This window comes from Oncorhynchus mykiss, chromosome 17, assembly GCF_013265735.2.
Source record: "Oncorhynchus mykiss isolate Arlee chromosome 17, USDA_OmykA_1.1, whole genome shotgun sequence".
NCBI classification, from domain to species: domain Eukaryota; kingdom Metazoa; phylum Chordata; class Actinopteri; order Salmoniformes; family Salmonidae; genus Oncorhynchus; species Oncorhynchus mykiss.
In genome coordinates this window covers 38,150,378-38,162,340 of record NC_048581.1, presented here as the reverse complement: position 1 = coordinate 38,162,340, position 11,963 = coordinate 38,150,378, and the positions used below count along the sequence as shown (strand labels likewise).

The window sequence follows — 11,963 nt, the reverse complement described above, 5'->3', positions numbered from 1 at the left end:
GTGTGAATGATGGAAGCGGGGAGAACAGGCCGTAGCTCTGATGGCTAAGTTCCTTGATTATCTTTTTGGCCTTCCTGCAACACCTGGTGTTGTAGGTGTCCTGGACGGAAAGCAGTGAGCGCCCAGTGGTGCGTTTGGCTGAGCTTTCCACCCTCTTTAGAGCCTTGCGGTCAGCGTCAGTGGAGTTGCTGTACCATGCCGTGATGCAGCCCGACAGTACGTTCTCGTGGTGCTCCTGTAGAACAATGTGAGGGCCCTCGGGGACAGGCCAAATTTCTTCAGCCTCCTAATGTTGAAGAGTCGCTGCCGTGCCAACTTCACCACGGTGTCCGTGTGGTTTTGACCATTACTTCAAGGAACTTGACGTTTTTTAACATCTCCACGGCGGACCCATTGATAAGGATGGGAGCGTGCCTATCCTGGTTCCTCTTAAAGTCCACAATCAGCTCTTTGTTTTACTGACATTGAGGGAGAGATTGTTTACCTGGCACCTCTCCGTCGGAGGGCCTACGTCTGTAGGCCGTCTTGTCGTTGTTGTTAATCAGGCCTACTACTGTCGTGTTGTCAGCTAACTTGAGGCCACACAGTCGTGGGTATACAGGGATTAGAGCTGGGGGCTGAGGACGCACTCTTGTGAGACCCCTGTGTTGAGGATCAGTGTGGAGGAGGTAATATTACCTTCCGTTACCACCTGGTGGCGGGAGGAGGTGATATTGTCTTTGACTAGCCTCTCAAAGCACTTCATGATGATGGAAGTGGTCTGGTCTGCTAGCTGGTCTGCACATGCTCTGAGGGCACGGCTAGGGTTACCGTCTGGGCGGCCTTGCGAGAGTTAACACGCTTGAATGACTTGCATTCGTCCTCCATGGAGAAAGTAAGCACATAGCCCACGTTGTCCTCAGGGGATCTACTCGGCAGCTCAGAGTAGGTATGCTGCTGTACCACCCAACCTGCTGCACCACCCATCCCCTCGATAATAGCACTTCAATTATTGATTTCCCATTTATTAGATTCCCAGAGGAAGACCCCCCCCCCCCCCATGTCTTAACAGTATACAGCCTCCGATGAGAGAAGGTCAATGAGGGGGGCTGGCGTGATATTGAATTGGCCAAGTAGGAATACATACACTAAGCCTATGGGCTTGTCGTGTCGCACCCTTTGCTTTCCTCCTGTTACTATGGGAAATGTGTAAAGCGTAGTGGCACGATGTCGTTGTGATGTCCCATCGCTGTGATGACGAGAGGGAAGCTTTGAACGAATGTGTGTTGGCACTGCCACAGATGAGGCTGGATGTTAATAATTAGGGCATGGCGAGGGGAGAGGAGGCGAATCATCCAAGGCCTTTACACATTGAGAAAAGGGAACATATGGGGTCCATGCCGCACGACTCTGTGGCATCAACCCGCCACGGCTGTCTCTGCCGCCGGAGGAGAAGTGTGAAGGGACCCGTGAATTGGGTGTGTTTAATGTGTGAAATGGGCAGAGGTCCAACGGCGTGAGCTGGGGATGCACTCTCCCTTTCCTGGGTCCCTGGACAGGCCCCTGATTGGGGCTTGTAGTGGGGAGGGGGGGGGGTGTAGTAGCAGTGCATGCAAGAGTGGTCGGAAATCAGTTAAAACCGACAAGGAGAAGGAGCAGGAACTGCACTGTTTCAACACCAGCTGCTCCACGGCTGGGCTGCTGGGTGACAGTTGACAGTCCCCCCTTTGTCTCAGATTTACAGCTTCGTAGTCTAACCCTTTTTTCTGTATTTCCAGTGTATTAGCCTTCCTAGGGACACCACTGATTACTACCCTCATCTAGTTCGATGGTAAATTGGAGGCTTTTATTGTCTCAATAAATAATGTTGGGAAACGAAGGAATGAGAAATGTCTCGACTTTATCAGACTTAGCAGCAGCTGGCCCCAAATACAGGGCCCATCCGATAATTGCATATTAAAGTGACAACTAGCAGAGCTTTAGCCATTTGTCATATCTTGGAACGCATTATGATGGTGGGAGTGTGACACTCAAATCTCTTTCTCACTCGGTGGAGGCAGCTCGGTTTTGTAAACAACAGCCCACACCATATAATGCTATCCATACAACCATAAAGGGAATTGAAACCTGCCGAACCTACACCCTGACGAATACACCCTAGTTAAGACGAATACACTGTGGCTGTTGTCTTACTATATCCAATTGCTTCTCATTGTCATTATATTTCGCCAAAATGTGGTAGTGGGGCATGGCCAATTTCACGGTCTCCACCAAATTTTTTTTAAAAGGTCTTCCTCTTGGTCGCAGAAACAAAATGTTGCAGTTTTAAAGCACATTTCCTGCAATTCTACATATTTTGCCAAACAGCAATATTTTGTCTCTGCGGCCAAGGGGAAGGCTTTTAAAATTTTTGGTCGGAGACCGTGCAATTTTCAGAATTTTTTATTTTATCTGATGTCTAGTTTTTATTGGTAATTGTTTCTTAGTTCTCAAATATTTTTTTTGTTAAAAATACACTATATATACAAAAGTATGTGGACACCTGTTGCTGATAGGTGCATAAAATCAAGCACACAGCCATGCAATCGCAATAGACAAACATTGACAGTGGAATGACCGTACTGAAGATCTCAGTGACTTTCAATGTGGCACCGTCATAGGATGCCACATTTCCAACAAGTCAGTTCGTCAAAGTTCTGCCCTGCTAGTGCTGTCCCGGTCATCTGTAAGTGCTGTTGTGAAGTGGAAATGAGCAACTACGGCTCTGCCGCGAAGTTGTAGGCCACACAAGCTCACGGAATGGGACCACTGAGTGCTGAAGCGCGTAAATAATTGTCTGTCCTCGGTTGCAACATTCACTTTTTTAGTTCCAAACTGCCTCTGACAGCAACATCAGCACAAGAGCTGTTCGTCAGGAGCTTCAATAAATGGGTTTCCGTGGCCGAGCAGCAGTACACAAGATCAAGATCACCATGTGCAATGCCAAGCTTTGGCTGGAGTGGTGTAAAGCTTGCTACCATTGAACTCTGGAGCAGTGGAAATGCGCTTCACCATCTGGCAGTCTGACGGACAAATATGTGTTTGGCGGATGCCAGGAGAATGCTACCTGCCTGTGCCAAATAATTTTTTGGGGAATAAAGGTCTGGGAAATAAAGGTCTGGGGCTGTTTTTCATGGTTCGGGCTAGGCCCAGAGAATATAAATCTTTATGCTACAGCATACAATGACATTCTAGGCGATTCTGTGCTTCCAACTTGGTGGCAACAGTTTGGGGAAGGCCCTTTTCTGTTTCAGCATGACAATGCTCCTGTGCACAAAGCAAGGGACATACAGTAATGGTTTGTCGATATCTGTGTGGAAGAACTTGACTGGCCTGCACAGAGCCCTGACCTCAACCTCATCGAACACCTTTGGGATGAATTGGAGCCATGCCTAATCGCCCAACATCAGTGCCCGACCTCACTAATGAATGCTCTTGTGGCTGAATGGTAGCAAGTCCCCACAGCAATGTTCCAACATCTTTGAAATTTCCAGAATAGTGGAGGCTGTTATAGCAGCAAAGAGGGGACTAATTCCATATTAATTCCCATGATTTTGGAATTAGATGTTTGACAAGTAAGTGTCCACATACTTTTAGTCATGTAGTTTATATAGCTCTTTTCTACATACTTTATACATTTTAGTCATTTAAGTTTACAGAAAACTATTTTCTAAAACATACATACCGTGCCTTGGGAAAGTATTTAGACCCTTATTCTAAAATGGATTCATATTTTTTTTTAATTCAGCAATACACACACAATAGCCCATAATGACAAAGGGAAAACAGGTTGTTAGAAATGTGTGCAACATTTTATAAAAAAACAAAACAGAAATACTTTATTTACATTAGTATTCAGACCCTTTGCCTAGAGAGACGAAGTTGAGCTCAGATGCATCCTGTTTCCATTGATTTTCTTTGAGATGTTTCTACAACTTGGTTGGAGTCCACCTATTGTTAATTCAATTGATTTGGAAAGGCACACACTTGTCAAAATAATTTCGCAAAGTTGACAGTGCATGTCAGAGGAAAAACCAAGCCATGAGGTCGAAGTAATTGTCCTTAGAGCTCCGAGACAGAATTGTGTCGAGGCACAGATCTTGGGAAGGCTATGAAAGAATTTCTGCAACATTCAAAGTCCCCAAGAACACAATGGCCTCCATTATACTTAAATGGAAGAAGTTTGGAACCACCAAGACTCTTCCTAGAGATGGCCGCCCAGCCAAACTGAGCAATCGGGGGAGAAGGGCCTTGGTCAGGGAGGTGACCAACCCAATGGTCACTCTGACAGAGCTCCAGAGTTCCTCTCACATTTACATAAGGCACATAATATAAATGTGATGGGAGAACCTTCCAGAAGGACAACCATCTCTGCAGCACTCCACCAATCAGGCCAGATGGAAGACACTGTTCAGTAAAATGCACATAATAGCCCGCTTGGAGTTTGCCAATAGGCACCTAAAAACTCTCAGACCATTAGAAACAAGATTCTCTGGTCTGATGAACTAATATTGAACTCTTTTACCTGAATGCCAAGCGTCACATCTATAGGAACCCTGGCACCATCCCTACGGTGAAAGATGGTAGTGGCAGCCTCATGCTGTGGGGATGTTTTTTAGCAGCAGAGACTGGGAGACTAGTCAGGATCGAGGGAAAGATGAATAGAGCAAAGTACAGAAAGATCCTTGGTGAAAACCTGCTCGAGAGTGCACAGGACCTCAGACTGGTGCGAAGGTTCACCTTCCAACAGGAAAAGGACCCGAAGCACACAGTCAAGACGATAAAGGAGTGGCTTCAGGACAAGTCTATGAATGTCCTTGAGTGGCCCAGCCAGAGCCTGGAATTGAACCCGGTACATCTCTGGAGAAACCTGAAAATAGTTGTGCAGCAGCGCTCCCCATCCAACCTGACAGAGCTTAAAAGCGTCTGCATAGAAGAATGGGAGAAACTTCCCAAATACAGGTGCGCCAAGCTTTTGTAGTGTCATACCCAAGACTCAAGGTTGTAGTCGCTGCCAAAGGTGCTTCAACAAAGTACTGAGTAAAGGGTCTGCATAATTATGTAAATATGATATTTCAATTTTTATGTTTTCATTTTCATGTTTTATAAATTAGCAAAAAAGTTTTTTACTTTGTCATTATGGGGTATTTATTGTGTGTAGATTTGATGAGGGGGAAAAACAATTTCATACATTTTAGAATAAGGCCGTAACGTAACAAAATGTGGAAAAAGTCAAGGGGTATGAATTCTTTACAAAAGCTATATATCTATATTTACAGTTGAAGTCAGAAGTTTACAAACACCTTAGCCAAATACATTTAAATTCAGTTTTTCACAATTCCTGACATTTAATCCTAGTAAAAATTCCCTGTCTTAGGTCAGTTAGGATCACCACTTTATTTTAAGAATGTGTACTGTCAGAATAATAGTAGAGAAAATTATTTAATTCGGCTTTTGTTTTTTTCACCACATTCCCAGTGGGTCAGACGTTTACATACACTCAATTTGTATTTGGCAGCATTGCCCTTAAATTGTTTAACTTGGGTTAAACGATTCGGGTTGCCTTCCACAAGCTTCCCACAATAAGTTGGGTGAATTTTGGCCCATTCCTCCTGACTGAGCTGGTGTAACTGAGTCAGGTTTGTAGGCCTCCTTGCTCGCACACACTTTTTCAGTTCTGCCCTGGTCTTTGTGATGGGCTTTGTGATGGCCACTCCAATACCTTGACTTTGTTGTCCTTAAACCATTTTGCCACAACTTGAAAGTATGCTAGTGGTCATTGTCCATTTGGAAGACCCATTTGCGACCAAGCTTTAATTTCCTGACTGATGTCTTGAGATGTTGCTTCAATATATCCACGTAATTATCCTTCATGTTTTTCTTCCTATTTTGTGAAGTGCACCAGTCTCTCCTGAGGCAAAGCACCCCACAACATAACGCTCTCACCACCGTGCTTCACAGTTGGGATGGTGTTCTTTGGCTTGCAAGCCTCCCCCTTTTCCTCCAAACATACTGATGGTCATTATGGCCAAACAGTTCTATTTTTGTTTCATCAAGCAAGAGGACGTTTCTCCAAAAAGTACGATCTTTGTCCCCATGTGTAGTTGCAAACCATAGCCTGATTTTTTTCATTGCGGTTTTGAAGCAGTGGCTTTTTCCTTGTTGACCGGCCTTTCAGGTTATGTTTATATAGCTAATTTTGTGCCTGTTTCCTTCAGCATCTTCACAAGGTCCTTTGCTGTTTTTCTAGGATTGATTTGCACTTTTCGCACCAACGTACATTCATCTCTAGGAGACAGAACGCGTCTCCTTCCTGAGCGGTATGACAGCTGCGTGGTCTCATGGTGTTTATACTTGCGTACTATTGTTTGTACAGATGAACGTGGTACCTTCAGGTGTTTGGAAATTGCTCCCAATGATGAACCAGACTTGCGGAGGTCTACAATATTTTTTCAGAGGTCTTGGCTCATTTCTTTTCGATTTTTCAATTACGTCAAGCAAAGAGGCACTGAGTTTAAAGGTAGGCCTTCAAAAACATCCACAGGTACACTTCCAATTAATTAGCCTATCAGAAGCTTTTAAAGCCATGACATGATGTTTTGGAATTTTCAAAGCTGTTTAAAGCACAGTCAAGTTAGTGTATGTAAGCTTCTGACCAACTGGAATTGTGATACAGTGAATTATAAGTGAAATAATCTGTCTGTAAACAATTGTTGGAAAAATTACACAGTAGATGTCCTAACCAACTTACCAAAACTATAGTTTGTTAACAAGAAATTTGTGGAGTGGTTGAAAAACGAGCTTTAATGACTCCAACCTAAGTGTACTGTATATATATACATATATATATATATATATATACACACTGAAATGAATCATATTATATATATATATATATATATATATATATATATATATATATATATATATATATATATATATATATATATATATATATATATATATACATATATATATATATATTATGATTCATTTCAGTGTGTATGGGAGAAGGTGGGCCGAGGAGCACCGCAAACAGACTATTTTTCCAGGAATGGACCACAATAGAAATGCCATATTCTGTACTTGATGTGTGGCTGTTTGGGGTATAATGTAGGACTACATGTCAAAATACCATGTCATGTCAGCAAAATATGTCACTTTAGAAGATTGTCATGTGTTTCATGGTAATTGAATTGCTCTCCATATGACCCTATGGTGCCTGTACAAGGTGTGAAACTTGTGATGAAATGTAACACCCCAGTACTCGTCAGGTAGACACTTCTAGAGGTTATGTGGGCCTGGTTAACACACAACACAGATATTGGCTTTGTGTTGAAGCTGGAGGGAGACGGTGGTTGTGTATAGTGTGTGTGTGTGAGTAAAAATGTGTGTATCTGCGAGAGTGAGTGTGTGTGTGTGTTGGCAAGATGAAGTTTTTGAGAGTGCTGATGTAAAACGGCGGTGGCTGAGGCGAATGAGAAATGTAATCAGCCTAGTTCATTAGCCATGGCCTAGTTAGGGTCTCCACTATATTGGTTCACCACTCTGAATTGATTTGCCCTATTCTGGACCCAAAGTTGTGATGATTGATGTCTTTGCATAGCCCATTGATATGCTTAACATAATTTTGTGATGAATCGTCTGATTCCACATGCCATTCTATGACCCTATTCACATTAGCAGACAGCATGTGTCACTGGTGAGTTATAATGTGGCAGATGAAATTTACCTGGAAAGAGGTTGTCATCATTTTACCTTCTCATTTGATCTCCACTGACACATTTAAGTTCGCATTTGTGTCAGGGAATCCATTATGGTTTCAAGGGGAGCTGCCTTGGCTGCTAGCGTGCTGTGCTAACATGCTAGTTGTTTGAAGGGATAAGTGTATCAGTTAGAATCAGGTAATTGTCTGGGTCAAGTATTCAAGCTAAATTAAATAATTCCTTTCATGGAATAATTTACTGAGTTAATCTACACTTTTTATGAATTTAGAGGGAAATTATGTTGTCCGAAAACACTTTTTCTAAAAACGGAACCTAATCCTATAATTGCTACTCTCTCATGTAAGTTGGTACATTATGGACAAAAGCCTTTATGATTTAGGCCACTTGCCTTGTGCCAGAAACCTCCCAGATATTTTTGCCCACCTTTTGCCAAATGTGAGGCAAGCTATAAAACCACATACCAATCTATAAAACGGTAATAAAAGGTTAGAGATAGTCTAAAAAAAATGTTTTGGGGGGGGCCAGTATGTGGGCTCTGAATGTGTGTTTCCAAACAGAAACAAATGTCTTTGGTGTTGTTTTACCTCAGATTAGCTGATCAATTGGAAGGCACTCGATCCAGATCCTTGACATGTCCCTGGCTTGGTGTTCAGTTATCAAAGCAACGTCCCTGAGAATGTCTGACGCTTCAATATATTCTTTGTTATTCCAGCAGCACGTCCTCTCACACCTATTCGTCTCTCTTTCTGTCTGAACTTCACACATTTTACACTACCTTTACTTTGGATCCATCACTCTGCTGTCTTTCTCTTCTCTCCTTGCAGATTCCAACAATATTGTATAATAAAAGTACAGTAGTTCACTGTCGCAATAGTTCCTCAGACATTCCTGAGACTTGATGGGTCTGGGTTGAAATAGTATGTTTTCTTTCAAATACGTTTTAGCGTTTGAATAAAAGATCACAAATGTCCCATATGCACAAAAATATTATTTCTCTCAAATTTGTGCACACATTTGTTGACATCCATGTTAGTGAGCAGTGCATCCTTTGTCAAGATAATCCACCCACCTGACAGGTGTGTCATATCAAGAAGCTTAAACAGCATGATCATTATTCAGATGGCGGCAACAGAGAGGGTCATATCGCTTCTAGTCCTTAGGAAACATTGCAGTATTTTGTCTTTTTTATATATTATTTCCAAAATTGTTAGCCCAGAAAATCTTAGGTGTTATTACATACAGCCCGGGAAGAACTATTGGATATCAGAGCGACGTCAACTCACCAGACCTACGACTTTCCCGAAGCGGATCCTTTGTTCGAACCACCCAAGGCATTCGAACTGATTGCAGAGGCTGACCCAAAACAACGTCGCCACAAAAGAGGTAGACAGAGCGGGCTTCTGGTCAGACTTGGGGGGGGGATTCCGAGTATATTCTGAGTATATTTCTCACAAATGTCCAGTCTCAAGGTAACAAGGTAAATGAAATTAGGACCAGGATTGTAACATACTCTGTGACACGGAAACATGGCTCTCTGGGGATATGCTGGGGAGATGATTCTTTGTGCGACACGCCGACAGTAATAAACATCTCTCCTGGAAGAAGAAGAAGGGGGTGTATGTTTCATGTGTAATTGTAACAGCATACAGGAATGCAAGTCCTTTTGTTCACCTGACCTAAAATTCTTCACAATCCAATGCCGACCATATTATCTACCAAGAGAATTCTCGTCAGTTATTGTCACAGTCGTGTATATCCCCCCTCAAGCCGATACCACGACGGCCCTCAAGGAACTTCAATGGGCTTTATGCAAACTGGAAACCATATATATTGAGGATGCATTTATTGTGGCTGGGGATTTTAACAAAGCTAATTTGAGAACAAGGCTACCTAAATTCTAGCAGCATGTGGATTGTAACACCAGGGCTGGCAAAACACTGGATCACTGCTACTCTAACTTCTGCAATGGCCCTCCCCTGCCCCCCTTTCGGCAAATCTGACCCCGACTCCATTTTGCTTCTCCCCTCATATAGGCAGGAACTCAAACAGGATGTACCCGTGACAAAGACTATTCAATGCTGGTCTGACCAATCGGAATCCACACTTCAAGGTTGTTTTGACGGGGACATGTTCCGGGTAGCCTCAGAGTAATTAATATAGATTTACACGCTCTTTCGGTGAGTGAGTTAATAAGGACGTGCATAGGAGAAGTTGTTCCCACTGTGATTATTAAAACCTAACCTAACCACAAACCGTGGGTAGAGGAAATAATTCGCGCAAAACTGAAAGCGCGAACCACCGCAATTAACCATGGGAAGGTGATCAGGAATATGGCTGAATATAAACAGTGTAGTTATTCCCTCCGGAAGGCAATCAAATAATCGAAATGTAGGTATAGAGACAAAGTGGAGTCGTAATTCAACGGCACAGACACGAGACGTATGTGCCAGGGTTTAAAGAAAATCACAGACTACAAAAAAAAACAGCCACTTCACTTGCCTGCTTTGAGGACAATACAGTGCAACCGACGTAGCCCGCTACCAAGGACTGTGGGCTCTACTCCTCCGTGGCCGACGTGAGTAAAACATTTAAACGTGTTAACCCTCGCAAGGCTGCTGTCCCAGATGCATGCGCAGACCATCTGGCTGGTGTGTTTACAGACATGTTCAATCTCTCCCTATCCCAGTCTGCTGTCCCCACATGCTTCAAGATGGCCACCATTGTTCCTGTACACAAGAATGCAAAGGTAACTGAACTAAAGGATCATATCACCTCCACCTTACCGGTCACCCTAGACCCACTTCAATATACTTAATGCCCCAATAGATCCGCAGACGATGCAATCTTCATCACACTGCATACTTCCCTAACCAATCTCGACAAGAGGAATACCTGTTCATTGACTACAGCTCAGCATTCAACACCATAGTACCCTCAAATCTCATCATTAAGCTTGAGGTCCTGGGTCTCAGCCCCGCCTTGCTCAATTTGGTCCTGGACTTCCTGACAGGCCGCCAGCAGGTTGTGAAGGTAGGAAACAACATATCCGCTTCACTGATCCTCAACACTGTGGCCCCACAAGGATCAATGCTCACACCCTCATGTACTCCCTGTTCACCCACGACTGCGTGGCCATGTTTGCAGACAACACAACAGTAGTAGGCTTGATCTCCAACAACGACAAGACAGCCTATAGGTAGGAGGCGAGGGCAATCGGAGTGTGGGGTCAGGAAAACAACTTCTCACTCAATGTCAACAAAACAAAGGAGATGATCATGGACTTCAGGAAAAATAAGAGGGAGCACCCCCCTATCCACATCAACGGGACAGCAGTGGAGAAGGTGGAAAGTTCCTTGGCGTACACATCACAAACAAACTGAAATGGTCCACCCACACAGATGGTGTGGTGAAGAAGGTGCAACAGCACCTCTTCAACCTCAGGAGGCTGAAGAAATATGGCTTGTCGCCTAAAACCCTCACAAACTTTGATCCGTATTACCGCCTGGTACGGAAATTGCACTGCCCACAACCGCAGGCCTCTCCAGAGGGTGGTGTGGTCTGCACAACGCATCACAGAGGGAAAACTATCTGCCCTCCAGGACACCTACAGCACCCGATGTTACAGGAAGGACAAAAATCACCCGAGCCACTGCCTGTTCACCCCGCTACCATCCAGAAGGCGAGGTCAGTACAGTTGCATCAAAGCTGGGACCGAGAGACAGAAGCTGTTTTTCAATCTCAAGGCCGTCAGACTGTTAAACAGCCATCACTAACACAGAGAGGCTGCTGCCTACATACAGACTCAAACTCATTGGCCACTCTAACAAATGGATCAGTAGTCACCTTTTTAATGCCACTTTAATAATGTTTACATATCTTATATTACTCATCCCGTATGTTTATACTGTATTTTATACCATTTATTGGTGTGCTGTCTGGGGGGTGCTGTCTGTAATAAGGAGTATTTCGGTCTGTAATAAAGCCCTTTTGTGGGGAAAACTCATTTTGATTGGCTGGTCCTGGCTCCAGTGGGTGAGCCTGGATCCCATGTGGGTGGGCCTATGCCCTCCCAGGCCCACTCAAGGCTGTGTCCTCCCCAGTTGTGAACTCCATAGATTAGGGCCTAATTAATTTATTTGTTGACTGATTTCCTAATATGAACTGTAATTCAGTCAAATCAATGAAATTGTTCAATGTATGAGAGAGCGAGAGAACTAT

The 11,963-nt window shown here is 43.7% G+C and overlaps 1 protein-coding gene across 13 annotated transcripts in view; it reads left to right on the top strand.

Moving 5' to 3' along the window:
• ptprt (protein tyrosine phosphatase receptor type T) overlaps positions 1-11,963 on the top strand; it is a 413,011-nt gene that overhangs the window by 132,789 nt on the left and 268,259 nt on the right. The gene's annotated exons all lie outside the window — the stretch shown is intronic.